This window comes from Erinaceus europaeus, chromosome 14 (assembly GCF_950295315.1).
Source record: "Erinaceus europaeus chromosome 14, mEriEur2.1, whole genome shotgun sequence".
NCBI lineage: Eukaryota > Metazoa > Chordata > Mammalia > Eulipotyphla > Erinaceidae > Erinaceus > Erinaceus europaeus.
The window spans coordinates 70120851-70146706 of record NC_080175.1 but is presented as its reverse complement, the minus strand read 5'-3'; the positions used below and the strand labels follow the sequence as shown (position 1 = coordinate 70146706).

At 37.7% G+C, this 25856-nt stretch overlaps 1 protein-coding gene and 1 long non-coding RNA gene across 9 annotated transcripts in view; one reads left to right on the top strand and one right to left on the bottom strand.

The window, feature by feature from the left end:
- NAALADL2 (N-acetylated alpha-linked acidic dipeptidase like 2) overlaps window positions 1–25856 on the bottom strand; it is a 1374776-nt gene that overhangs the window by 1088106 nt on the left and 260814 nt on the right. The gene's annotated exons all lie outside the window — the stretch shown is intronic.
- The window catches only part of LOC132532809 (uncharacterized), a 55880-nt gene that overhangs the window by 15899 nt on the left and 14125 nt on the right, over window positions 1–25856 (top strand). The window contains exon 3 of one of the 5 annotated variants that reach the window (XR_009544735.1): window positions 4525–4885. The exons of 1 other annotated variant lie outside the window; for it this stretch is intronic. This is a non-coding gene — a long non-coding RNA (uncharacterized LOC132532809). Of the gene's footprint in view, window positions 1–343; window positions 464–2696; window positions 3286–3393; window positions 4331–4524; window positions 4886–25856 lie in introns of those variants that run through there. 3 more of the 5 variants (XR_009544738.1, XR_009544736.1, XR_009544739.1) reach the window with 3 other exon arrangements.

Sequence of the window (25856 nt, the reverse complement as noted above, 5' to 3'; positions counted from 1 at the left end):
ATAGCAAAACAGTCAAACAATTCATTTAAAAAATTGGCAAAGGAACTGAGAAATGTTATGCATGTACAAACTATTTTATTTTACTATTGACTGTAAAACATTAATCTACCAATAAAGAAAAAAAGAAAGAGAAAAGAAGGAAAAATTGGCAAAGGAGTTGAGCAGGTTTTTTTTCCCCCAAAGGAGATATTCAAATAGTCAATAAGTACAGAAAAAGCGTTCATCACTAAATTTTTACATGGCTCTTGGTAGAACAGTCATGCAAATGGAGACAATAAGATGCCACTTTACACTTGTATGAATGCCATACACTAGTAAGGACAGTAACAACAAATGTTGGCAGGGATTTGGAGAAAAAGGACCCCTTCTACACTGCTATCAGGAATGCAAATAGGTCTAACCTCTGTGGAAAACAGTCTGGTGATTTTTCAGAAGGCTAGAAGTGGACCTACCCTATGATCAGGTAATTCTTCCCCTGGGGATATATCTCAAGGAAACAAACATGCCCATCCAAAGAACAAGTACCTCTATGTTCATAACCACACAATTTGTAATATCCCAAATTTGGAAACAACCCAGATACCCAATAATGAATGAGTGGCTAAGGAAGCTCAGCTGTTGTTAAAAATGATAAAGTTATCTCTTTTGCTTCATCTTGGATGGCATTTGAAGAAATCATGTAATAATGTTAAGTGAGATAACCCAAAAGAGAAAGCTGAATACTGGATTATCTCATTGATAGGCAGAATTAAATAAACAAGGATAGAAAGAAAACACAAAGCAAAACTTGAACTGGGTTTTTGTATATTTTGTCAAAGCAAGACTCTGAAAGAGGGCAGAAGGTGCATGAGGGGGCTCTGGGGTACTAATGCAGGATGGTGGGAAAGATTTAAATTAGAGGTGAGAAAATTTTGCAGACACTGATCATGTGGAGATGAGAAATGGTACTCATGTATCAACAACTATACTGTAAACCATTAACTCTCCTGATAAAATATAAAATAAAATGGGGAGACTGGTAAAGAGGTATGAAATTTTCGTTACTAGAAGAATAAACTCTGATGTTTTGATGTAAAACATGGTGGCTATGATTGATAAGAAAGTCATATCATTGGAAATCTTTAAGAGTAGGAATTAAATATTTTCATAGGAAAAAAACTAGATAAATGTGGGGTATGTAAATGAGGTGTTTATTACCTCAACAGGGTCATGCTTTACTATATGGATATATATATGAAATCCTCACAATGTATACTGTAAATATTTTATCAATTATATATCAATTTTGCCTCATTCAATTGAAATAAAATAATTATTAAAATCAAATAAATGGATAAAGATAAGCATCTTAAAATGACTCATTTTGTCTATTAAGGTCTGAGATAAGGATACTGAATAAGATGAAATCAAAATAGATGACCATATGTGTATGTACTACTTCCCATACCTAAAATTATACACAAGCTCTAATATGTATGTGAAAAAGAGAACTCCTTGTCCTAAATGGAACTAACCACTGAACCAAATTTTAGGCTGCCCTCATTTTAAACTGACATTTTTATATACCCCAAATTAGCTGTATATCCACCTAATTGAATCAATAAGTGACTAATTGGTAGGTAGCTGGGTGAGCAATTATCTGATTTGCACATGTAAGCGATGGTTATTTCAAGTGTTCCTCTCATGCCAACCTTTAGAAATTTGGCTCAAAAGTTTAGGAAAACAAACTGAATCAAAGTATATCAACCCTTGTTTTCGGCCATAAATAAACAGAGCATAAGTAAAATTTTGACTAATATACTAAGACAATGTAAAAAAAATCTTTAGGTTGTACTTTCCAGGTTTTTATAAAGAGAAAACCTGAAATCAATGTCCCATTTTGCCAAATATCAAAAGCTTATACTCCACTTTGTCAAATCTAGCCAAGGAAGACAAATTGGCAGTAATCTACCCATGAAATTATAGAAGCCTAACCAATCATTTCAAGGCCTAAATGAAGGAATAATGATCCTGTATCTTAGTAATATAACTATAATCAAATAACAATGATTCCCCTCAACACTTAAACATTGAACTGGGCAAATAAAAACAGAAAAATGTAAGTATTGATAATGGTCTTCCAAGAGTCAAATCCAAAAGCAAAGTAAAACAAAAACAAAAATAGGGAGTTGGGCAGTAGCGCAGCAGTTAAGTGCAAGTGGCGCAAAGTGCAAGGATCAGCGGAAGAATCCTGGTTCGAGCGCCCCTGGCTCCCTACCTGCAGGGGAGTTGCTTCACAGGTAGTGAAGCAGGTCTGCAGGTGTCTGTCTTTCTCTCCCCATCTCTTTCTTCCCCTCCTCTCTCCATTTCCCTCTGTCCTATCCAACAACAACAACAACATCAATAACAACAGCAATAATAAAAAGGCAACAAAAGGGAAAATAATTATAATAAAAAAATTTAAAAAACAAACAAAAATAAACCAATGGGAATACATCCAATTGAAAAGCTTCTGCACAGCAAAGGGTTATCACGAAAGGAACAGGAAAAGACATCCCCTACAGTGTGGGAGAAGATCTTTATACAACATATTCCAGATAGGAGACTAATAACCAAAACTCACAAAGAGCTCAGTAAAAAAAAAAAAAAAAAAAAAACACCAAGGTTCATGATTAGTCAACAAGTTGTTTGGCTTTATATGTTAACTCTTGTTTCAGCCACCAGATTCCAGACGCTACCATGATGCCAACCAGACCTCCTTGGGTAGATGACCCCACCAATGTGTCCTGGAGCCTCGCTTCCCCAGAGCTCTGCCCCACTAGGGAAAGAGAGAGAGTAAGGCTGAGAGTATGGATCGACCTGTCAATGCCCATGTTCAGTGGGAAAGCAATTACAGAAGCCAGACTTCCCACCTTCTGCACCCCTTAGTGACCCTGGATCCATACTCCCAGAGGGATAAAGAATAGGAAAGCTATCAGGGGAGGGGATGGGAAACGGAGTTCTGGTGGTAGAAATTGTATGGAACTGTACCCCTCTTATCCTTGGTTTTGTCAGTGTTTCTATTTTATAAATAAAAATTTAAAAAAAACCCATAAGAAAACGAGTTGAGGATATGAACAGCAAACTTACAGAAGAAGAGATTCAGAGGATCAATAGATACATGAAAAAGTGCTCAGTCACTGATTAGAAGAGAAGTACAAATAAAGACAATGAGATACCACTTTACACCTGTGAGAATATCATATATTAGAAAAGACAGTAACTACAAATCTTGGAGAGGGTGTGGGGGAAAGGGGACACTCTTGCACTACTGGCAGGAGTATAAATTGGTCCAACCCTTGTGGAAAACAGTGTGAAAATTTCTCAGAAGAGTAGAAATAGGACTGATATATAAACTGAGAACTTCTCTCCTAGGAATTTATCCAAAGGAAACAACTATCAAAAGAGATCTGTGTATCCCCATGTTCATAGCAGCACACTATGTAATCACCAAATCTTGGAAACAACACAGATGAGTGGCTAAAAACAAAGCAAAGCAAAAACAAAACAAAACAAAAAAACCTGTACTATATATACAAGATGAAATACTGTTCAGAAGTTGAAAATGATAAAGTCATCTCCTTTGTGTCATCTTGGATGAAAATGGAAAAATGTGAAGTGAGACAAGCCAAAAAGAGAAGGACAAATACCACATGATCTCACTTATAAGTGGGATCCAGCAATTAGGGATAAGGAGGAAGAAGACAAAGTGAAAGATGAACTAGGCATGGTGTTTTGCATCAAAGCAAGGGACTCTGGGAAACTGAAGGTAGGGAGGAGTGAAAGAGAATTGTAGGGGCTGGGTGCACATACTGAAATTATATGCTTGTGACGATGACTGCCCTTAGCTCTCTCAATAAGAGATGGATGGGCTTTATAGTTCATGGTTATTTATATAATTTTCCCATATTTGAAACTACTCTGTCCTGATTCAGATTTCTTTTTTTTTACATTTATTTATTTATTTATTTATTTTCCCTTTTGTTGCCCTTGTTGTTTATCATTGTTGTTTTTTTTTTTTTTTTCCTCCAGGGTTATTGCTGGGCTCGGTGCCTGCACCATGAATCCACCGCTCCTGGAGGCCATTTTTTCCCCTTTTTGTTGCCCTAGTTGTTGCAGCCTCGTTGCAGTTATTATTGCCATTGTTGACGTTGCTTTGTTGTTAGATAGGACAGAGAGAAATGGAGAGAGGAGGGGAAGGCAGAGAGAGAGAGGGGGAGAGAAAGATAGACACCTGCAGACCTGCTTCACCGCCTGTGAAGCGACTCCCCTGCAGGTGGGGAGCCGGGGGGCTCGAACCGGGATCCTTATGCCGGTCCCTGCGCTTTGCACCATGTGCCCTTAACCCACTGTGCCACCGCCTGACCCCCATCATTGTTGTTTTTATTGCTGTCGTTGTTGGATAGGACAGAGAGAAATGGAGAGAGGAGGGGAAGACAGAGAGGGGGAGAGAAAGATAGACACCTGCAGACCTGCTTCACCACCTGTGAAGCAACTCCCCTGCAGGTGGGGAGTGGGGGGCTCGAACCGGGATCCTTTGCCAATCTTTGTGCTTTGTACCACTTGCGCTTACCCTGCTGAGCTATGCCCGACTCCCCTGATCCAGATTTCTAGTCCAACTCCCAACTCTGACACCATCTTCCAGGCAATACTTTCAACCCACGTGCACATTAGCTATCTGGCTCAGGCAAAAATTAATAGTCATGGGCCTTTTGGAATATACAAAAAATAGAATCCCTAGCTTCTTCCAACACGAAGACTGCAAATCTCATCTGCTATATTCTTACCTTTAGGTTCAAGATTATTAAACAATTTCTTCTGATTTATATCTTTTTCTTTTTTTTTGCTTCCAGGGTTATTGCTGGGGCTTAGTACCTGCACCATGAATCCACTCCCGGATGCCATTTTGTCCCCCTTTTGTTGCCCTTGTTGTTGTAGCCTTGTTGTGGTTATTATTGTTGATGTTGATGTCATTCACTGTTGGATAGGATAGAGAGAAATTGAGAGAGGAGGGCAAGACAGAGAGGGGGAAAGAAAGATAGACACCTGCAGACTTGCTTCACCACCTATGAAGCAACTCCCCTGCAGGTGGGGTCAGGTGGCTCTAACCGCGATCCTTACTCCAGTCCAGGCACCCTGGCCACTTGCGCTTAACCCAAGCGCTACTGCTCAACCCCTTTAATTTATATCTTAATTCTTTTCAGCCACCAAGTTGCAGATGCTACCATTGATGTCAACTTGATTTCCCTACACAGAAGATCTTACCAATGAGTCCTGGAACCCCACCTGTCAAGAGCCATACCCCACTAGGGAAAGATAGAAACATGCTGGGGGTATAGATCAACTTGTCAATGACCATGTCCAGTGAAGAAGCAATTACAGAAGCCAGACCTTCTACCTTCTGTCTCCCACAGATCTTTGGTCCATATTTCCAGAGGGATAAAGAATAGGGAAGTTTTCACACCCCAGAGGTCCCAGCACTGGGAGAAATATGGTTATTATAGAGAATGGGGAAAGTTCCTGCTGTCTTAGATCTTGAGATGGCAATACAGAGTTACTATTGTAGCCAATTTATTTGGGAACTTTACTTTGAAAAGCCCATGGTTAGGGTTTGCAGTGTCATACAAGACCTTACAATGATTTATGCCATTTAATGCTATTTCATATAGCTATACCTAAATGACTACAAAAGTGCAAGCTCAGACCTGTAGGCGTGCAGAGGTTACAAAGGCTCCTGTGCTGAATATGGGTCCCAAATCAAATCGATGAGGTTTACAGTTAACAATATTTATATACTTTCCCCATATTTGGGAGCTACTCTCTATTCTGATACAGCTTTCTAGTCCTATCTCCAGTTCTGACACTACCTTCCCAGACAATACCCTTTACCCCACCTACATGTTAGCTGTCCAGCTCAGCCAAAAATTAGTAAAGTCATGGGCCCCTTGGAATATACCTAAAATAGAATATACCTACTAGCCTTTTCTAAAACGGAGACCTCAAATCTCATCTGCTATAGCCTTGCTTTTAGATTTCTGATTATTAAACAATTTGTTCTGCTTTAGATTTTAATGTTTTTTTCAGCCACCAAGTTGCAGATGCTACCATGTTGCCAACCTCACTTCATTGGACAGATGACCTCACCAATCTACCCTGGAACGCCACCTCTCTAGATCCCTGACCCACTAGGGAAAGATAGAGACAGGCTGGGAGTAGGAATCGACCTGCCAACATCCATGTCCAGTAGAGATGCAACTATAGAAAGAAGCCAGACCTTCCACCTTTTGCACCCCAGAATTATCTTGTGTCTATGCTCTCAGAGGGTTAAGGAACAAGAAAGCTTCCAATTGAGGGGATGTAATACAGAACTTTGGTGCTGGGAATTGTGTGGAATTGTACCCTTCTTATCCTATGGTCTTGTCGATCATTATTAAATTAAAAAAAATATGGAAGCTTTCAATAGAAGTGATGGGATATGAAATTCTGGTGGTGGGAATTGTCTAGAATTCTACCTTTTTTTTATCCCAGAATCTTGCTGAACATTATTAAATCACAAATAAAATAAAATAATATAAAAGAAACTAAAACAGACAAAAAAACTCCAGAAAAATTAGCCAGGCATTTCATCTCAAATAACTATCAGGATGAATTTAAGGATTTTTAACTATTTGTCTATTAGACTTTATCCCCTTAACTTACCACTTTCATATTCATTTACTACATATCCCAAGAGGCTGAAGGAAACTAAGGGAGAAGTTTATATTTTATTATAAATTGTTTCCTTTAACAGTGTTCTCCAGCAGCTTCTCTTTCACAGTACCATTATAAAAGATTTATTTTCATGCTAAATGTCAGACTTTTTAATGAAAAATGATGTTCAAAATGTAACAAAATGACCTTGAAATGTTTATTATCAACAGAAGTCAATGAAGAAGTCTCAAGTGAGAAGTTTATTTATAACTTTCCACAGATAGTTCTTAAAAAATACTTACCAAGCTTAAAAAACATGAAATATGAAAATAACATTAGAAATAACATTAGAAGTATAGACTCAGAGAAGTACCTACTAAATTATAAATTATAATATTTACCTGAAAGGAGTAAAATTTAATGTTTCAATTAAATGCATTTAATAAATATATTATACACATTCTCATTTAAATATGATTGCATTTATATTACTTATCCAAATATATTTATATGAATCTTTGCCACTTAATAAGGCAACACACCATATTTGAGTCAATTTGGATGGAAAACAAGAATCTTATCTCAAAAAAAGTATATGTGGGTCATGGGATGTGTTTGCACCTATGGGAAGTATTTGCACAATCCAATGTACTTGCAAGTGGGCTTTCATGTAAACTGTGAAAGGAAACATGATTTTTTTCTATCTAAAACCAAATACATTTACAACATCTAAATTTTCCATATAAACTGACTAAATGCAAATTAACAAGGCAGCATTGAATACAGTCATTATAAAGTAGTGCAAATAGTAGGCACATCACAGTTGCCAAGTATGCAAATAACCTTGGTGCCAGAAATGCAAAATGAATTTTAGTGAAATCTAAATTTCTGGTGAAACAAATCTTAGGATTTCTACTGACAAAAGAAAATGTGGATGTTAACAGCTAAATGGAATATTTGCTGACATAACATTTGCATGCATGTATTTGCTCAAATCTGTTATAAACAGACCCTAGTATTTTTCAGATAAAGAAAATAGTCTAGATAAGACATTGCAGAAAACAAGCAATTCACCTTATTGTAAAATGTTGTTTACATGTATCTTTTCAACTAAGTGATGCAAGTATATATATAAAAAAATACATATGCTCTTTCATGACTGGAATGAAAATAAATTGTTAGCCCTATCCTACACAGACTGGATATTCACTCATATACACCACTATTAAGTTGTCTAACAATCTAGACACATTTCTGTCTTGGTTCATTCAGGTGTCTGTAAAATATACTATTAATTGCATACTGTAAACAAAAAATTTATTTCTCACAGTTTTGGAGGCTAGTAATTCCACTCTAAACACTAGCAATTCAGTGTCTGGTGAGGACCCAAGTTTTAGTTCAAAGAAAACACCATTTTGGTGCATTCTCTTACAAGTGGAAGAGGGCAAGATAAGTCTCTAGAAAGGATTTTTAAATTAAAAGCCTGACTACACATTTTAAGGACTTAGTAGAAAAAAAAACAAAGGTACCGTAAAGCCACTAGGAGGGCTGAAAATCAAATTAGGGCACAAGTAAATAACATCAAAAATAAGAGAACCATACAAAAGATAAAATGAAGCTAAATGTTGTTTCTTCAAAGGAGTAAGCAAAATTGGCAAACTCTTAACCAGAATCAGAGAGAGAGAGAGAGAGAGAGAGAGAGAGAAAGTAAATAAAATAGAACTGTAAATGAGAGAGGAAACATTGCACCTGACAACACAGAAATCCAAAATATCAACAAGTCAATCAAAGCCAAATAATTGAAACCATCATCAAGAACTTTACCAATAATAAAAGTCCAGAACCAGGTGACTTTACAAATGAAATCTATAAAACCTTCCAGGAAGAGTTAATACCTATATTTTTAAAGCTCTTCTATAATATTGAAGACACAGAAATACTCCGTTCTACCTTCTATGAAGCTGACATCACCCTGATATGAATAGCAGACAGGGACACAGCAAAATAAATAAATAAAAAAATAAAGGAAGAAAAAAAATACATATAAAATGAAGAAATAAAAATAAAATAAAGGAAAGCACGTATGATTAACATAGGTACTAAAATATTGAAAAAATTCTAATCAATTGATAATGGCAGTATATTAAAAAGAATGTACATCCCTCTGAATCCTTCTTGGACAGGTCCAAGAAGGATTCAGAGGACCTAGTGGGGGTTGTACTGTTATATGGGAAACTGGGGAATGTTGTGCATGTACAAACTATTGTACTTACTGTTGAATGTAAAACATTAATTCCCCAACAAAAAAAATTAAAAAATTAAAAATTAAAAAAAAGAAAGGAAAAAAAATAAAGAATGTACATCCCAAGTGGGATTTATCCCAGGGATGCAAGGCTGGTTCTATATAGAAAATAAATGTATGGCAATCCCCCGCTTTTATGCTTTGACCCCAGACCAACCTTGGGGAAAAAACACAGTGTCTCCTTTTGTTCCCAGAAAATATTTATCTAACTCCCAAAATTTTCAGTGGTGAATATCTTATAGAAATATCAGAGGAGATGATTCAGTCCAACACATTTCATATCTGACTCCCGATTCCTTTTTTAATTTTTTAAAATTTATTTATTGGATAGAGACAGCCAGAAATCGAGAGGGAGGGGGATGCCAGGGAGAGAGATGGAGAGATACCTGCAACACCACTTGCAAAGCTTTCCCCCTGCAGGTGGGGACCGGGTGCTCCAACCTGGGTCCCTGTGCATTATACAGGTCCAGGTTTATCACCATTCAGCCCCTCTGACTCCCACTTCCAAATGTCCCTAAGTTGTGTCTACTTGGCAGTCTCTTTGACACAACCAGGCTATACCTTTACCAGGAACCCTCCCCCAGCTCATGTCCCACTCTGGCTGGCTCATGGTCAGCATCAGCCATGTTTCACTACGTTGACTCACACAACTAACACGAACTCAAAATATTTCATTCAGCTATCTTCATTCAGGAAGAATGTATTTGACTTTAATTACTCTCGATCTGAGTACTTAAAGCCAAGCACTTTTGCAAGCAAAATGATCTCCAATTATTGTGACATCCCCTTCTGAGTTGAAACAGTTGATCACAGGTAACAAAACTTATCAACAAAAAAATTCTGTTGCGTTCAAGGACTTTAGGGCCCAACGTACGAAAGTGTATTACAAGGGCAATTATTTTGTGAGGAATATCAATACAGACTGATAGACAGAGAGAAGGAATCTCGTTTTCTCTGCTTACCAGTGTCAGCACACACATACAGGGGACTGTTAGAACTTTTGAAAATAGAAGTGAGGCATTTTCCAAGTGAGCATGGTTGAGCAAGGGACTGTAAGCAGAAAGGAGGACAAAGACAAAGACAGGAGACATCAGGGAGTGTCTGAGAACAAAGGGCTCACTGTATCTATGAGTTTAGGACTCTGAGCAAATCAAACACTGCAGCACAGGCTGTATTTTTAAATTCACTCATTTCTCTGCCCTCCTACCTTGGCCTCTCACTGTGCACAACACAGTGGTCTATCTTCCCACGAGGGAAGACTGTGTCAGCTGCATATATCTGAGTACAGCTGAGTAGAATTAATACTATAGTTTCATTCTAATTCTGCTCTAAGCTTTCTCCATGTAAGGAAATAACTTTAATGCTCTTTGGCACCATGCTTTTTGATAAACTTTCTTAAGAAGCTATTATCCAAATAGTGATTTCGCTAAAGAGTGTACATAGTAAGAATCATTATTCCAGTAGATGGAGCAGAGGTGACATCAGAATAACTGAGCACTGCCTAGCCCATAATATATAGCAGGAAGCCCAGACACTCAGCAGAGCTGCGAAGTGGAAAAAGGCACATTTGAGAACTAAGCCTGAACATTACTGAATACTGCTTGGCTAATCACCCAATTTGGACTTAGAAAATTTCACATCCTATTCACACTGAAGGGGAAAACAACCTTAGGCAAATATCAGAATGATTCCTTAAAGAAACATTTATATTTTAGAGCAAGAAAGCTATAATTTTGATTTGTTTAAAGGTCTCACTGTGGTGCTTCACAATCATTCTACGTAATGTAGACACTCTTAGTGGAGCGTCTGAAATGCATGGCTACTTCAGTCTCCCACTGATAGTAATGTGTGTGTTTCTTCCCTCCCAGACCATTTGTGAATCGTATGATGGCCTGATATGGAAATATTAAGAAACAGATCAATAAACACAGCAGGCTGCAGGCTTAAAAACTCTGCCTGCACAATGGACCAATGAGTGAAGTTACTGCTTAGAAATAATGACAGCAAAGAGTTGGCCACGCAGATTCTTATTTGGTAACACATTAGCAAGAGGAATTACAGATATTAAAAGAGAACTATAGAGAAGCTGATAGGTGAATTTGAAATTATAATTATTATCTTATCAGGTAAAATGTAAATTGTACATTTAATGATATCCTTTAAGTATTGCTGAAGTCGGATAGCTGCATTATTTTAATGACAGACAGCAAGACACATGCAGCTAGATTAGGGAAACAGGAAACCAAAAGCAGAGCCTTTCATAAAAAACCCAGCAAGGAATTTGGGATTGCAGAGTGGCAAGGGGTTGCAGAGCCACAGGGAATCTAACGTTTACAAATCCTACATGAAGCAGAAAAGTCCTTCTAAACCCGTCACGTTTCCTTCATCTCCTCAAGACATCTAGGCTCCATTAAAAATCACAATTGTACTTAATCAGTTTCTACGTATACCCAGATACTCTCCTCACCTACTTCCTATTTCACTTCCCTCAATTACTCTAAATCTAACCTGTCGGATATAACAAGGACTACAAAAAGTGGATAAGGGTAAGAGACTGGCTCACTTTAATGATGGCCTTTTTGGTCACTACCAGGCCACCCTGTCATCTGGGGCCACAGTCAGGGAATCCTTGGATTTCCACATAGATATGATGGGCCTAGACCTCTAACAGATGCCTCTCTCCATCATCACTGGTCATCTCCATCAGGTACAGCATCATAAGCCCTCTTGTGGGCCTCTAATGGACATTTCCCTCAATGTAGAACAACAGTGGTAGAAATTGACCCACTCTCTGAAGGAAGGCTGGGTTAGCATACTCTGCCATTCGAGGAAGAAGGATCCTGAAATAAGTACAGCTTAGAATGTTCCTGGCTGTGACCATGGAATGCAAATTCAGACTGACAGGGATGCAGAGGTTACACCGGCTCCTGTGTTAAATATGAATAATTGTCAGCCCGAAGTCACGTTAATGGGGTTTACAATTAATGGTATTTATATACTTTTTCCACTATTTGGCAGCTTCTCTCTGCCCTGATCCAGCTTTCTAGTTCTATCCTCAACTCTGATGCCATCTTCCCAGACAATACTTTTAACTCACCTGATGTTAGCTGTCAGGCTCAGGCAAAAAATAGTAAAGTCATGGGCCCCTTGGAATATACCTAAAATAGACTGCCTAGCTCCTTCCAACATGAAGACTCCAAATTTCATCTGCTACACCCTTACCTTGAAGTTCCTGATTATTAAACAATTTGTTCTGCTTTAGATCTTAATGCTTTTTCAGCCACCAAGTTGCAGATGCTACCATGACGCCAACCTGACTTTCCTGGGCAGATGACTTCACCAAAGTGTTCTGGAACCCCACTTCCCCAGAGCCCTATCACACTAAAATAGAAAATAGAAACAGGCTGGGGGTATAGATCTACCTGTCAATAACCACATCCAGTAGAGAAGCAATTATAGAAGTCAGACCTTCTACCTTCTTCTCCTCATAAAGATCTTTGGTCCATACTCCCAGAGGAATAAAGAATAGGGAAACATCCCATGGAAGGGAGGTTATATGGAACTCTGGTGGTAGAAACTGTATAGAATTGGAAGGAATAGATAGCAAAATGGCTATGCAAAGAGGCTCTCATCTCTGAGGTTCCCAGGTTCAATTCCCTGTACCAAAAAAGCTGATCAGTACTCTGATAAAAAGGCAAAAACAAAACAAAGCAAAAAAATGAACTTGCACCCCTTTTATACCATATTTTTGTCAATAATTCACTATTAAAAAAATAAAACGAAACTAAAACTAATAAAAAATCACCACTGTATTCACTTATATGTACACCACAGAAATAAATACACATGCTACCATCCACATGCTTATTCTATAAAAAGCAATAAAGTAACATACTGAGTGATGTATTGAACCAAGCCAACAATGAAGGAAAAAAAAACCTCTAGTTCTTGAAGGTTTTGTTTTGAAAAATGGGATTTAAAAATCATCCTCTACATTGTTAGGAGAACAGTATGACACTGCAGGATACATGAGACAAGGAAAGCTAATGTTGTGTTCAAATAAAGAAAATGGCATTATCCATTATATTCATTTTTTATCCATTATATCCATTTTTCCCTATTGCTGCTATAACAAATCATTACAAATCCACTGCCTTAAAACAACATAAAAAATTTAATCTTAGTTTTCATGATGCACATTCTGAATTGGTTACTACTCACTTACAATTCAGACATCAGGGATAAAAACTAAAATTAGTAGCAGGGCTGAGTTTCTTTCTAGAAGCTCTAGGAGCTCTAGGAGAGAATCAGTTTTCTGAATTTTTCCAGTTTCTATAGGCCAGGCCCACCCCTGGCCTACCAACCTCCTCCTATACCCAAGCCAATGTCTGGTTGAGTCTCATATTCATTTTTATTTTTTTTTCATCTATGATTAATAGGAGATTACAAGATTGTAAGATTAAACTGTACAGTTCCACACCACACCCACCCACAGTTCTATATTCTCATTCTCTCACCTGTTAAAGAAAACCACTATAGTTATCATAAGACTTCAAAATAGCTTGCTAAGGAAGGCAGGAAGGCAGGACCATTCTTCTGAAAACTCATCAAAACACAGTCAGGACTTCTTTAGAAACTCACTAAGCCACAGGTGAGTATAGACACCTGTAGCCAGTGGGTGAAAAAGGGGTGAGGAGGCGATTACTGGAACACAAGAAACCATGCTTGGTGAAGGCTGGCTCTGAATCAGGAGTGGAGCAACTGAGCGCCTTAAGAGTGACAAGAAAAGATCAAAGATAGCATTCTGGTTCCTCACTGAACCCCCATCTCTCCAAGACCGCTGGCTGCCAGCCCAATGCTAGGTATAAATAGCCACTAGACAATAGGGGACAGAATTTGGGGTCCAGCCCCAATTGGTCACATGCCTGTTGTGTGACAAGCCATATCCCTTTCTCAGTCTGTTTTTTTTTCCCCTTATCTTACATCTGTTATCTCTCTAAATCACTGAGTTATTAAGTCAAAATTTCTTATAAGTTTCCTTCCTTAATCATTAGTGAGTGATTAAGTGAAAAAATCAACTATCACCAAGCCTGACCTGCAAGAAGTTCTAAAAGGTCTCCTATAAGCAATAACAACATGACCAAAAAGTTCCATAACAACAGTTAAAGGAGGAAACCATCACCAAGCCTGCCCTGAAAGAGGTTCTAAAAGATCTCTTATAAACAAGAACATCACCATAATGCATGTCATATAACAGAGAAAATAAAAAATACTGAATAATGGCACTACAATACATTAAATCCATAATAAATGCACCCATTAAAAGGCACAGAGTGGGAATATGGATCAGAAAACACAGCCCAACCATATGTTGCATGCAAGAATCCCACCTGACCCAACAAGACAAACACATACTTAAAGTGAAAGGATGGAAAATTATCGTAAAGGCTAAGGGACCACACACACACACACACACACACACAAAAAAGGCAGGAACAGCCATTCTCATCTCTGACACCATAGACTTTAAATTAAATAAAGTAATAAAAGATAGGCAAGGTCATTACATAATGATTAGAGGATCAACCAACCAGACTTCCCTAGACAGACAACCCCACCAATGTGTCCTGGAGCTCTGCTTCCCCAAAATCCTAGGGAAAGAGAAAGGCAGGCTGGGAGTATGGATCGACCTATCAACACCCATAATCAGCGGGGAAGCAATTACAGAAGGTGGACTTTCAACTTTCTGCATCCCACAATGACCTTGGGTCCATATTCACAGAGGGTTAAAGAATAGGAAAGCTATCAAGGGAGTGGATAGGATACAGAGTTCTGGTGGTGGGAATTGTGTGTGGAGTTGTACCCCTCTTCTCCTATGGTTTTATCAGTGTTTCCTTTTTATAAAAAAAAAAGTTGCCATGTATCAGAACACTAAGAAAAGTTTACCATAATGGCACTGAAATATCTTAAGTCCATAATAAAAATAAATATCAATGGCATGAATTAACCCATTAAAAGGCAGAGCAGAAAGAACTATTTAGCTATTAAAAATAATGGATATATACCACAACTTTCTCAACCATTCATCTGTTGTTAGGCATTGGGTTACCAAAGTTGTAGTAATATACTCAATGGAATACTACTCAGCTATTAAGAATAATGAACTCCAGTTATCTGGTGAGACCTTTCCTAATACATGGGACTACCTAGTTCCATTTCAGATGACTAGGGCCTAGGTGACTGAGTACATGTATACATTTATACACAAATTAGGGCAACTATATACCTCAAAGTAAAATGCTTAATAGTCCTCTATGATTCAACTTAGACATTATAAGCTTGGCAATCTAGCAGAATGGCCTAAAGAAGGTACTGTAAATTTTCTAATTAAATAATTACTACATAGACATCCTCCTCTCCTGCCCCCACCACACATATCTTAATCATTCTATCTACTCAGTTAACTACACACACACAGAAAGTAATATATATCGCCTAACCTCTTATGATAGCATCAATATTATTGTTACCCCTTGATAAACTTTAGAAGAAAAAAATATATACAACTGGCCAAGAGCTATACTGGATATATATACATAATTATTGTCTCTATGACATCCATTATTAAAATAATCAAACAAGTAAATGCAGTAAAAACTGACTACATCTTTGCAAACAGTATTTTTAATCCACCTCCATGTTAACAATCAAGCTCAGGCAAATATCACTAAAATCATGGGCCCCATGGAACATATCTAGAGTAGACTTCCTAGCTTCTTAACACCCTAAAATCCCTATTCTCACCTGCTCTAATTCTACTTTCTGGGTCCTATTTATTAAATACTTTGTGTTGCTTTTTATATCAACGCCTTTCAGTTGCAAATGCTACTATGATTCCATCCTGACTCCTCTGGGAAGACGACCTCACCAATGTATCCCAGTACCTCACCTCTCCAGAGCCCTACCCCACCAGGAAAAAATAGAAACAGGCTAGGAGTATGGATCGACTTATCACTATCCATGTCCAGTGGAGAAGCTATTACAGAAGCCAGACATTCCACCTTCTACACCTATAAAGAATTTGGTTCATCCATTCTTAGGGGAAGATGACTAGAGGGCTCTGAAACCCAGTTCCATCAAGACCCAGGGATAGAATAGGAAAAAAAAAGAAAGGCATTGGAAGAAGTAATAGTTGTAACTTTGACATAACATGGAAGAGAAGGCAGGACCATTGGAAAAAAATGGGGATAGATAGATAGATAGATAAGATAGGCAGACAGACAGAGAGACAGAGAGACAGATAAAGGAGAAGGAGGAGAAGAAGAGGAAGTAGAGGTAGAAGGGAAAAGAAATTTGTTTGCTTCTTTTTTTTTAAGATCATGTGTATTCTCTCTGTTTTTGAAAGGTATTTTTATTTATTATTGGAGAGAGAAAGATTGAGAGAGAAGGGTACAATACTGAGGGAGGGAGACAGAGAAACACTGGAAGCCTTGCTTCACCACTTGTGAAGCTTTCTCCCTGCAGGTGGGGGAGAGGGGCTTGAACCTGGGTCCTTGTACACTGTAATGTGAGCATTTAACTAGGTGACTGCTGCCTGGCCCCATTTTAACTCTCTAGATTTCACATATGTGTGAAACCACCTGGCAGTTGCCTTTCAACTTCTTACTTATTTTGCTAAGCATAATCAGCTTTAGTTCCATACATTTTGTCCCACAGGACACATTATCTCTTTTTGTCTGCAGAGAAGTATTCTTTAGCCCTATTTTCATTCTTATCACTCTGACACTTGCCCATAATTTAAAAATTATTGTTTTATTTATTTATTTATTTATTTATTTATTTATTTATTTATAGAGACATGCAGAGAGAGACACAGACACAGAGAGTAGCACCAGAGCACTGCTCAGCTCTGGCTTATGATGGTGCGGAGAATTCAACCTGGGATTTAGGAGCCTCAGGCATGAGAGTCTGTTTGCATAACCATTATACTATTCCCCACCGCCATCCCCTTTCCCACCTTTAATGGCACTTGTGACTTAATTGGATTCACCTGAATATTCCATGCTAACCTTCCTAATTTATTTATTTAAAATCTTTTAGTTATTCCCTTTTTAATGAGAGCAATAGAAAAATAAAGAGAAAGACCAGAGCACTGCTCAGTTCAGTCTTGTGGTGATACTGAACCTGGGACCCCAGAGCCTCAAGCATGAAAGTCTTTTACATAAACATTATGTGTCTTCCCAGTGCTATTCTTTCTAATATTGGGAGGGGGGAGCCTCGATGCCTGCACGATGAATCCACTGCTTCTGGAAGCCATTTCTCCCCCATTTTATTGTTATTGTTGTCCTTATTGCAATTGTTATTGGATAGGAGAGAGAAAAACCTAGAGGGGAAAACAGGGGGAGAGAAAGACACCTGCAGACCTGCTTCACTGCTTGTGAAGCGATGATCGCAGGTGGGGAGACAGAATTTCTAAGTATTAACTCAAAGAGAGATTTCTTATTTCTTTAGAGAAACTAACTGGAAAAAGGTGTATTTATTTACTCATTTATGAGAGAGGGAGAGAGCCAGAACATCACTCTGGCACTTGGGATGCTTGAGACTGAGCTCAGCTTCTCATGGTTGAAAGTCTAAGATTTCATCCACTGAGCCATCTACAGGACTGACAGAACTAGAACTTATTTGGACTCTGAATTTGACTATATAAGTGTGATCTGTCTCTGTACTTCAAGATCATATCCCTGAGAGAAGTCTAGTTGATAATGCCTTTCAGTGTACTGTGACTTTTTAAAATTTATTTTTATTTATTGGACAGAGATATCCAGAGATAGAGAAGGGTGGGAGAGATAAAGAGGGAGAGAGACAGAGAGAGAACTGCAGACCTGTTTCATGGCTACTTAAGCCTCCCTCTGCAGGTGAGGACAGGGGCTCAAACCTGGGTCCTTATGCACTGTAATGTATGTGCTAGCCAGGTGCACCGCCACCTTTTAAAAAAAATTACAGATATTCTAGAAAGGGATATCCCAATTTCTATAGTAAATTTATAGAAGCATAAGACTTTGGGTTCAAAAAACAACTAGTTAGCAAAACAAAGTCTATGGATACACAGATGTAGAATCTAATACAAGCAGGTTTAGAGACCTGCCCCTGCTAGGAAATAAAATCCTAAGTATATATGCACCTTCTGCTGGGGTTTATAGCTTCTCAGTGCCAATCCATTGTTAAGTAGGAAAAATCAAGTAAAAAAGTGCTTTTAACACACCTAACCTAGCGAACACAAAGTAGCCTAGGACTTTGACTAGAGCCTATAGTTGATGCATTTGCCTAAGTTTCATTGCAGGATGCATGGCCTATATCCTCACCAGAAGCAGGAGACTTGTGATGTAGAAGGGGCATACAAGAAAAAAAAAAAAAAGCTAAAGAGCCCTGTCCCACTAGGGAATGCTAGAAACAGGCTAGCGGTATGGATCGACCTGCCAACGCCCATGTCCAACAGAGAAGCAATTACAGACGCCAAACCTCACATCTTCTGCTCCCCATAATGATCCTGGGTCCATAAGCCCAGAGGAATGAAGAATTGGAAAGCTTTCAAGGGAGGGATGGGACACAGAGTTCTAGTGGTGGGAACTGTGTGGAATTGTACCCCTCTTATCCTATGGTCTTATTGATCATTATTAAATAAGGTCTTATTGATCATTATTAAATCAATAATAATAATAAAACATAACTAAAAAACCCATCATTGGCAGCACAGCACAGCACTGCACACCACACCACACCACACCACACCACACCACACCACACCACACCACACCACACCACACCACACCACACCATACCACACCACACCACACCACACCATACCACACCACACTGTGCACTAAGAGGCTGGTTATTTACCTTTGTAATCACCTGCTACACAGTATCACAAGAGAAGGTTGTGCCATGTGCAAACTTCAAAATTCAAAGCATGTTTTCTATTGAATGAATTTCATTTCTGTGCCATGGTGAAACTGAAAAGTCCCAAGTCAAACCATTGTACACTGAGCCTGCCTATCATCAAATGACTTTGTTGAGAGGGTATTTTAAGCTTGATGTTATCACATACTGGGCTGATACCAGGAATTAGTGTAATGAGGGCTTGATAAAAGCAGAACTGCAAATCAAAGTGAATTTTTCATGGGCCTCTATTGAGCATCACTATTACATAAAGGAAGAGAAAGATGACTTAAGGCTGCAGGCACTTCAGAGAGTTGTGACTGGAATAGGATACTGTATCATGAGCCAGGAAAAACAGAACATTGCTGTCTTGCACAAAGTATAGGCAATAGCAATTTGCTCACTCCTTTAGCATTTACATTTTCTTACTTTCACAGCTTATCTAAAATTTTGCAATAATAGCCACATATGACATTCAAATGTCCAGTTTAAATTTTTAAAATAGGAGCAGCAGAAAGTTCACCTGGGAGGGCACCTGCTTTGCCATGCACTTAACAGAGGTTTGAAACCTATATATGACAGGCAGTACTGCAACACTGTGAGGTGCTTCAGTTCTGTGGTGTTTTTTCTCTGACTCACATACCCCACATCTCTCTATCAAAAAACAAAAACAAAAACAAAAAAGTCAGTCTAAAGTATAAGCTCCCAACAATAATTAAAAAAGAAATAGTGGAAAACCTTTATATTAGAGGTCAGAATATATTGTAAAATTATAGAAAATTGTCATGTTTCATACATATCATTTGCTTAGTCAAGTTTATGACTACTAATAACCACTTTTACAGACTGTATTGTTATTTTTGTTTCAGTAGTGGTTATTTAAATAAGTCAGAAAATTGGTCCACAAAGTGGTGAATACAGTTTAATGCACATGTTATGAACCAACCACAAGGACCTAGGTTCAAGTCTCTAGTTCCCAAGCCTTCCAAGCAGTGAAGTGAAGCTGAGCTGGATATGTCTCTCTTTCTCTCTCCCTTTTATCTCCCCCACCCCCTTACAACTTCTATTCAACCAAATAAAAATAATTTTTAAAATAATGGATTTTTTTCAAAATAAGTAAGTCAGAAAGTAGAAGATAATTCTTAAATAAAGTCACTAATATGTATTCTAAAAGTGAGAACACATGAACTGATAAACACAAGAAAAATGAGCCTTAGACCTCATGAAAAAATGGGTGGTCAGCAAAGGGAAAGGGAAGGTTGGAAGACAGGGTAAGAAGGTTATTCTGATAGTATACAGGCACTAGAATATTGCAGTGTGTCAAGGATACTCATACACAAATCAAGGTGAGAAACTGAAATTCCATACTGAATTCTATTGCAAACCAGTGGTTAATTGGTAAAATTGGGACTAAAATCAAAATAAAAATTAATAATAGCAAGTATAAAAGAGAAAAGTAATATAAGAAATTTACACGTTTTTAACAATTTTTGTTCTGCCTACAGTCTTCCACTCTACCAGCTGAGCTATCGAAGGGCGCACTGTTTTTAACATTTTTTATTGTGGAGATTTAGGGTTTAGAGTAAACAGTAAATACAGTTATTGGTACACATAAATTTTCTGTTTTCTGCAAGACATTCTATTTCTTATGTTGTGCATCAAGACCTAAAAGCCCATCCCCCATCCTGAAATAATTCAAGTTCTGCTTTGTGTTTCTTTTCATTTTTTTTTCTACAGTCGCTGGGGGCTTTGTGCTGGCACTACAAATCCATCTCTTCTGGAAGCCTTTTAAAAAAAATTTTATTTGATAGCACAGAGAGAAATTGAAAGAGGAGGAGAGATAGAAGAAGAGAAAAAGATAGACACCCGAAGACCCACTTCATCACTTGTGTAGCATCTGTCTGTAGGTGGAGAGTAGGATCTCAAACCCGGGTCCTTGGACATAGAACTGTATGCACTTAATCAGGTGTGCCACCACATGAACCCCCCCCCCCCCAATGCTATTTCTCAATTTCTGTCTCTGAGTGAGATCATCCCATAGTCATCCTTCTCTTTCTGGCTTACCACAATTAACATAATTCCTTCAAACTCTATCCAAGATGAGTGAAGAAGGTGAAATGATCATTTTTAATAGCTGAGTAGTATTTCATTATGCATATATACCACAACTTTTTCAGCTACTCATCTGTTGTTGAACACCTGGGCTGCTTCTATGTTTTGGCTATGAGAAATCATACTGCTCTAAACATAGGTATACAAAGATCTTTTTGGATGGATGTGTTTGGCTCCTTAGGATCTATCCCCAGGAGAGAAATTGCAATTTCATACGTTAGTTCCATTTCTAGCCTTCCATGAGTTCTCAAGACTGCTCTCCACAGGGGTTAGATCAATCTACATTCCACCAGCAATGTTCCTTTTCCCGCATAACATCTCCAAAATTTGTTTTTGTGGGGCTTCCAAATCAGCCTCCCCCCACCCCCCACTCTGCTCCATGCTCCACTGCTGACATTATGGTCTATTTACATAATCATTGTTTTTGCCTGAAAGATCCCTACCACATTATCCCCTCAGGGTATTGCTAATGCAGCGTTGGGAATTGTGTGGAGTTGTACCCCTCCTATCCTATGGGTTTGTTAATGTCTCCTTTCTTAAATAAAAACAAATAAACAAACAAACAAAAAAAAACATTGCAACAATTGCTAAGGACACTTCCACCTTCCCAACATGCCTTTTGCCTCTCTCACCCCTTTCCTAGCCATATCTGTTTCTGACTTGCCACTTCCGGAATTTTCCTATAAAAGTCACTTGTTTCTGCTCTGTCTCTCCTTTTTCTCTTCTGCGTCCTGACCTGGAGAAGGGCTGGCGTGCATAGCGAGAGGCGGACATTTTGCTAGATCCACGTGGCCTAAACCGCTATGATCACAACCGACTCTGGAGTGTCAGCTTCAATAAAGAATTGTATTACCACACCACCACAAGTTCCTCGTCTCTCTGGTGAAGCTAGCCTGGCATGTTGTTGCTATTCTTTCTGATGTATGGCATCTTCACAGAGGTGAAATAGTATTTCATTGTTGCCCTTATTTGTATTTTTCTGACATCAATGACTTGGATCATGTCTGTTGGCTTTTTGGATCTTTCCTTTAGTGACTATTCTGTTCATATCCCACCCACTCAACCACTCAGCCCTCCCCCACTTTTGGATGGCATCTTTTTGTTGTTCTTATTGCTGAGTTTTATGAGCTTTTTATAAATTTTGGCTATTAGCCTCTTGTTTGCTGTATGGCATGCAATGTATTCTCCCATTCTGTAAGGAGGTCTGGGTGGTGCCTTCTTCTGCTGTATGAAAGTTTCTCAATTTGATGTAGCCCCACTTGTCTAGTTCTATGTTAGTTTTCCTTGTAATTAGATCAGCATCAATTAAAATGCCTATGGGTCTACTCTAACTATTTCTTCATTTAATTCTTGTTTCTCTATTAAATCTCTGTTTAAATGACTTGGCAATTTGAAAGTGTGGTTTTGAAGTCTCCTTCTATTACTGTGTTGCTATTGACAAATTTCTGTAGGTCTTTTAAGTAGACATTTGATGTATTTAGATAGCCCCTCACTGGTTTCATAAATATTAATAATTGTTAACCCCCTCATGGTTGGTTGATCATCTGAGCATTATGTAATGCATATCCCTCTTTTGTTTGTTTATTTTAAAATCTATTGTGTCAGAAATGAGAATAGCTGTTCCTCCTTTTTTTTAGTTCCTTAGCTTGTATGATAGTTTTCCATCCTTTCACTTTGCGTCTGTTTTTGTCCTATTGAGTTAGGTGGGATTCCTGCAGACAATATATGGTTAATTCTGAGTCATCTTTTTACTTTGTGCATTTTAATAGGCAAATTTAGGCCATTAACACTTATTAATAGTATGGTGGATTTTAAGATATTCTGCTACCACTATTCTAAACTCTTCTCAGTGTTCTGATCTATGACATGTTTTTGGTTATGTGATTATTGTTTATAGGAGACCTTTTTAGAACTTGTTACAGACAGTGTCTTTTGTGTAATTATTGATTTAATATGATTTAATATTTATTTTAAAATCATACAATAACTGGGGTATAATTCCACACCACTCCCGCCACCAGAGTTCTGTGTGCCCATTCCCTCTGAGAACTGCAATAGCTTCCCCGGGGGTCACAGATGTGGATTGACTTTACTTTTAACTAGCATGGTATTCCTGTGATTCAAGTTGACTCTCTAAATACCATCTAGCATTTGAATGGGACTCAAAAATCATTGACTTGGAATGTAAATGCATAGTTGAATATTTAAAAAATCACTTGGTATAAATTTTTACATGCTCATATACAATATTTCACTTTACTACATTTAGTTATATATCCTCTCTAACTAATGAGCATCATGAAAGAAAATACATAGTACAGTTATCTTTCTTCTTATACAGAGTGCAGCATCTGGCATAAACTTCTATATAAAAGTACCTTTGAAAATCTTCAGAGTATGTTTACAAATATTAACATGTTATGTATGGTGTAAATGTCTTTTATATAAAGAGTGGGAGGAAAAAGGGCACAAGTTTCTCCATAGAAAAACAACCTTTTACTTTAAAGGTGAGCATTCAACTTGGGAAAAAAAATCCATTCTAGAAATAGTTCTCCTGGAAAGACTTAAATAAAAAGATGGTTCAAGGACATGAAAACACTTCATATACACACAAGTATGATGTAAATTAACAAGAGACCATATGTCAAATTTGCAAGCAAATGTTACAGATTTCAGTTATATAAAGGCAGTGAAGTCACTGGTGTAAAGATAATTTTCAGAATCGTGTTTAAATGAATTGCTGTCAAACATATCAATATGTTTAAAAGTTCATTTCTTTAAAATCTATATAAGAAATTATATGCAAAAGCCTTTAAAAAACTCAGGCAATTGGGAGTTAGGCGGTAGCGCAACAGGTTAAGCACAGGTGGTACAAAGCACAAGGATGAGCGTGAGAATCCGAGTTCGAGCCCCTGACTCCACACCTGCAGGGAAATCCCTTTACAGGCAGTGAAACAGGCTTGCAACTGTCTATCTTTCTCTCCCCCTCTCTGTCTTCCCCTCCTCTCTCCATTTCTCTCTGTCCTGTCCAACAACAACAACATCAAGAACAATAACAGTAAAACAACAAGGGCAACAAAAGGGAATTAAATAAATTTTAAAAACCTTAGGAAATTATGCAAAACATAGTTTGCAATTGAATGATCTATAAAAAGCTAAAAAGTGAGGCAGTGTCCCTCTTTTAAAAATATTTTTAATATTTATTCCCTTTTGTTGCCCTTGTTGTTTTATTGTTGTAGTTATTATTGTTGTTGATGTCTTCATTGTTGGATAGGACAGAGAGAAATGGAAAAAGGAGGGGGAAGACAGAGAGTGGGAGAGAAAGACACCTGCAAACCTGCTTCACCACTTGTGAAGTGACTCCCCTGCAGGTGGGGAGCCCTGGGCTGGAACCGGGATCCTTACGCCTATCCTTATGCTTCATACCATGTGCACTTAACCCTCTGTGCTTACCCCCTGACTCCCAGACTCTCAGGGCTGTGCATTTTTAACCCAATGTAAACAGATGTAAACAGAGTGTTATTAATGAGTCCCAAGCAAAAGGTAATCAGGGAACACTAGAGCAGATATCTAGAGGCACTTTTCATGTATCCTTTTCAATGCAATTTCATTTAAATGATGGTTTTTCCAGTTAATGTGCTACTCAGCATGGGATTAGGCAAAGTCTTATAGACTACTTTTTAAAAATATATTTTAATAAAATCATAAAAATAGTATTGGTTTTATCATGAAAACCAAGTAATCGTTAAAAATAATTTTGATATAATATTTTATTACCCCTATGCTACTCCTTGTACAAATGGTAACTAATATCTGGGGGAAAAAAACTGAAGGTTTATCCAATTGCCTTTGCTTTTTAAATTTTCAGTAAGAATGCTGTATCTCTTAAGCCAGAAAGAGAAGACTGAATATGGGATGATCCTACTCATAGACAGAAGTTGAAAAATAAGAACAAAAGGGAAAACACAAAGCAGAACTTGGGCTGGAGTTCGTGTATTGCAACAAAGTAAAGGATATGCCTGTACCCTTCTCAGAAAGTGCAATCAGATAAGCAACAACCTAGTCTTCATATGGACCTAGAGCAAAATGCTAAGGATCTAAATTTGATTACATATGCCATTTATTATATATTTATCATATTATTCTATATAGCCTTCCACCATTATTAGAAGAAAAACTAGACCATTAAGAGAAAGAACACTATACCTCTTAAAAGAATAGTTTGACACAATGCAAGATGATATAGGAAGACCTATGTTGTTTTGAAATCAGTACACAGACACTTATCACAGAAAGATGAGACATTGTACCCATAAGACAACAATTTTCTTGTAAATAATTATTTCCCTGCTAACACAATAAAAAAAGAAAAGAACTTTAAAAAAAGCTTCCTTCCTAAAGAAGTGAAATAGAAGAAAAAGATTTGCACAAGGGAAAAAAAAAAAGACTATCATTACATACTTAAAACAACAAGGGCAACAAAAGGGAATAAATAAATATTTAAAAATATTTTTAAAAAATTAAAAAAAAAGAAATGTACAGCCCTAAGTGTCACAAGGTTATTTATGACAGTAGGTTTTATTGTTCCATCAAATTTTGTTATTATATCACTTAACATTCCTAATTCACTTTTTCCTTAATGGTGTTAACATATAGCTGTTGTAAAGGCTGCCTGTTAAGGAACATAAAACAAAGGATAAATTCTGGGACAAATAACACTTATTAAGCAATCCAGTGAAAATCTTTGCAAGAAAATTAAAAGTTGTGATAATTGTATCTACTTTCATTTACATAG